At 42.3% G+C, this 4,607-nt stretch overlaps 1 non-coding gene across 1 annotated transcript; it reads left to right on the top strand.

Moving 5' to 3' along the window:
* Nucleotides 1-3,782: 3,782 nt before the first annotated feature.
* LOC123792737 (U6 spliceosomal RNA) lies at nucleotides 3,783-3,888 on the top strand. The gene has a single exon (XR_006779780.2). It is a non-coding gene; the product is annotated as a U6 spliceosomal RNA (small nuclear RNA).
* The last annotated feature ends 719 nt before the right edge of the window (nucleotides 3,889-4,607 follow it).

Below are 4,607 nucleotides of genomic sequence, written 5' to 3'. Positions count from 1 at the left end.
CTTAAAAGAAAAAGAAAAGGGTCAGTCCTGAGGAAGTCTGAAGGACATCACCGTCATGCTTTGTAGCCTCCTGCCTCACATTGATTCAGCTCGCCTCTTCCTCCCCACCTACTGGGCTCTACAAAATAAATGTTCATTCAAGCTGATCTGCTTCAGAGCCACCCCCCCACACCAGAAGAGAAGGCCAAGTGCAAGAGAGAGACCTGTATGCAAGTGGTTTTCTCAAGGCAGACTCATAAGTGTCATCCCATTGAAAAGGCAGTCAAGAAATAGTAGATGAAAAAAAAATTTTTTTTAATTAAAAAACAAATAAAGTGGGTAGATGGTCCAGTTCACGCACTAGAAGCCTGAGGTACATGCAGGCATATTCCAACTATCTTCGTTTAGCAAGATGACCCTGGTAAACTGATTCCCAGGTCTGTACTTAATTCATTGCAAAGCAGTAATTATCACCATGGCATTAATAATATTTTGAGTTTATATTTATACAAAGACTGTCTTAATCCTGTGGAACTCAAACATTTTCACCTCAAAATTTTAATTCCATTTTAACACTGGGAATACTTGACAAAGAAAAAGAGGCTTTGTCTGGAATCACACAATGAATCACAATGAATGAAAGAGCTGTGTAACGCGTAATCATGGATCATTACTACTCCTGGCTTTACCCTCTACCTCTACGCCAGTTTACCACTAGATAGGAAAAAAAGGTGTCGGATTTCTAGAGCAAAACTTCTCTTGAATTCTTTTTTTTTTCCTTAAGATTTTATTTATTTGTCAGAGAGAAAGAGAGAGCGTGCACAAGCAGGGGGAGGGGCAGAGGGAGAAGCAGGCTCCCCGCTGAGCAAGGAGCCTGATGTGTGTGGCTCGATCCCAGGACCCTGGGATCATGACCTGGGCCGAAGGCAGACGCTTAACCAACTGAGCCACCCAGGCGTCCCTTCTCTTGAATTCTTGAGAAGAGCAAATCAAAGAAATGGAACAGCCAGTTCCGATTCAGGGCAGTATACAGAATGGTTAAAATAGGGGTATCTGCGTGGCTCAGTCAGTCAGGTGTCTGACTCTTGATCTCAGCTCAGGTCTTGATCTCAAGGTCATGAGTTCAAGCCCCCACGCTGGGCTCCATGCTGGGCGTGGAGACTACTTTAAAAAAAAAAAAAAAAAGAGTATACACTGGAGTCAAGATGACCTAGACTGACATCCCAGCTCTGCTAATTTCTAGTTGTATGACTTTGGACAAAGAACTTACCCTCTCAGAATCTTGGTTTCTACATCTATAGCGTAGAGCTGTAAAGCTTACTTCATGTGGTTGTTAAGATTAAATCATGCATATACAGTGCTTCGATTACTACGTGACGAGAGTAAACCCTCAAATATTAGCCATTAATAGTTATCTACTGAGGAAGTAGCAGCAGGAAAGAAAACATTCCAATCAACTGAGCTATGGCAACAGAGGACCAGTATAAAAAAGATGAAAGGAGTATACGACTTAGAGAAGACCTAACTCAAGTTCTTCCAAAAGGTTTTCTCATTGGCAAAAAAATAGGGCCAAATCTTAGCTGAGGTCTCTCGGGGTTCTTGTGAGGAGTAAGATCCATAATGGGAAGTACTTTGTAAAGGAAAAGCACTATGCAAATGTTAGATGTTACTGAGCACCAAGCACTCTACTGAGCTGGTGCCCACAGCAAGCAAAAGAAGAGAACATCTAGAGATCTACGCTCAAAAGATCTATGCAGGCTCCCAATTCCCCAGCCAGAATGAGTACTTCCTCTAACCTCAAGGGCAGAGGAAAGCTACAACAGACCTGGAGATCAAACAGGCAGGGTGACCCTTCTCAAAAGTCTTAGGCGTTTGAGTTCTATTATGGGCTCTAACATTCTTAGGACAGACCCCTGGTTATCTTGTCAGAGGCTGTACACAGCTCAACAAAAACCCTTTGTCACAAAACAAACAAAAACAAACCCCCTTTGTTACAGTGTTAAATGCAAAAGCAAGGTGCACAGTGTTACTGAAATTGTGGGGTATAACTTAAGCTGAAAATGCTCGGAAATAATAGATTGCTCCTAAACAGGTAGTATTAAACTACCTTAAGATTAAAAGAGAGAAAGTGCCAGAACAGAGTACATAGTATCTTACCACTTGTTAAAGTAGAATACACACACTTGCGCTTGTGAAAGCATTAAAAAAAAATGGTTCTAGAACACACGTGAATCACATTGGTTGGTTATGGGAAGATAACAGGGTACCTGGGGAACAGGATGGAAAGGAGATTTTTCCACATTCAGTATTTCCATCTGACCTGTTGTTTTTTTACTATATACTATATTCCAGATTTTACATGAATTCACCCATTTTTCTGTGTTTTATCTGTTTCAGGACCCAATCTAGGATACCAATATCCAGGATATTTACGCTTTTTGAATCCTGAACCATGAAAATTCTTTGTATTCAAACAAACAAACCTTTTGGCCCTTGCTTAGTTACCACACTGCAGACTAGACTCTGCCTCTCCCTGACTGGTCTTTCTCACGTCATCCATAAATATGGATAACAGCCCGCTTCTGCCAGCTGCTCCCTGTCTAGCCCTGCTATGTCCACAAAGTCAGATTTCCCTCTTTCTTATTTTTATAAGCCTTCATCACCTGTCCTACACTAGACCCAGACAACATAAGTAGTGGCCTTCAGCATGTAGGCACCCTGTACCCAGGTTCCAACTAGACAGAGGCTTGATTTAGCAAAAACACAGCTTACTTAAAATGTTCCTTGTTCCCTGAAAGCTTTTTCCTATAGTGTCCCCTGAAGACGATATTTTTCCCCACTGTCCTTCCTGATCTTCCCAGAACTATTAGGAAAAAGGTTAGAAGAGTATGAAAGAACCAATACCGAGGGCCCCAGACATGCTACTCACATCTCGGCAGAAATTCAGCTGGGACTGTAATCAGAAACCGGAATTTCCACTACCTTCTAGGACTTCAGGAAATCAGCTCCCTTTCTGATCTGTGTGATTAAAATTAGCTGGGCCACACAGTGTTCTAAAAAAGCCCCTAGAAAGACTGACTCTGTTATCTATACACTCTTACTAGGACAACCTTCAGGCTGTGGTTCCTGGAGGCAGATAAAGAAGGTGGTAAAAAGGGGCGCCTGGGTGGCACAGCTGTTAAGCGTCTGCCTTCAGCTCAGGGCGTGATCCCCGCGTTCTGGGATCGAGCCCCACATCAGGCTCCTCCGCTAGGAGCCTGCTTCTTCCTCTCCCACTCGCCCTGCTTATGTTCCCTCTCTCGCTGGCTGTCTCTGTCAAATAAATAAAATCTTTAAAAAAAAAAAAAAGTGGTAAAAAGACGGAAACGACTTTGACTAGGTCATGTTCTTATCTCTGCCCATCTAATCATTTCAGATACCTCAACATAATATCCAAAAAAGGAGCTCAAGGACTGTGGACTCCAAAGAAGTCTCAAAGTAGGGAGTATGAAGTCATGGTTGAGAGAGAGGACCTGGGGTCAGACTGCCCAGGTCTGTGACTTCCTACCTAGAAGATCTTGGGCAAGACGCGTAATATCTCTTGGCATCAGTTTAAGAAGAGGATAGTAACAGTTATGAAACTCATAAGGTTGTTGTAAGGATTATATGAGAAAAAAGCAACTTGAAACATTCCTGCAGGCTTAAATGCTTAATAGATGTTAGCTATTATTCGTATTATTTTTCTACAGAGCAAATCTGACAATCTAGAGGGTTCAGGAAAGGGGGGGAAAAACACACCAAAAAACCCCCAAACCCAAACCCCCACGCTGGCTTCGATAGCACATATACTAAAATTGGAATGATACAGAGAAGATTAGCATGGCCTCTCACAAGAATGGCCTGCAAATTTGTGAAGCATTCCATAACTAAAAAAAAATAAATAAACAAAGCACACACACAAAAATAATAAACCAACAATACATTCCCCGTATAGTTCTAAGATTGAGTTCAAAAGAGAGTGTCTATCAGGTGTCACACAGATAAAGAAGAAAATCTCCTGTATCAAAGAGCTGAACTTGTCTGGTCCTCAAGGTCTGTCTGTGGGTACCCTGTACTTTTACATCTAAATGTTCTGCAAACGCTTGCTTTTTATGCCCTGCACAGGAGGAGCAATCAGAGGTATTCTAAGGCCGTTACTTTACAGGGGCACAGCCTCTGCTAAGCGATAGTACTTTCCTTTGAGCTACTGTGAGGGGGAAGGGAAGGGGTCTAATGTGTTGGCATCTGGTGGAGGGGAGCACCCTGCCCATTCACATATCCTCTGGGTCGCCTCTGACAAGATCAGTGAGTGAGTAGAGGCAAAGTCAACTTTGGGTTTAGGATGTCATTTGCTCATGTTTGAAAATTCGACAAAGGGCAAACAGCAGGTAATTACACCTGAAAGTAGCTGCCGTCCCTCCTCTACCAAACACATGCCTTTTACTACCTATGAATAACATTGAGGTCATGTTAAAGAGAACTGAAATTAACTGAGAAGAATTGACCTATGGATCATTTCTCAACCAGGGAATCACTGTTGCAAGGGATGATCCATCCCCCATAAAACATGGGCAATTTTTGCAATCAGGAAATTTTTGCAATCACAGCAA

Source organism: Ursus americanus, chromosome 16 (genome assembly GCF_024610735.1).
Source record: "Ursus americanus isolate L20-20 chromosome 16, mUrsAme1.1.p, whole genome shotgun sequence".
NCBI classification, from domain to species: Eukaryota; Metazoa; Chordata; class Mammalia; order Carnivora; family Ursidae; genus Ursus; species Ursus americanus.
This window is presented reverse-complemented; position numbering and strand designations above follow the sequence as displayed.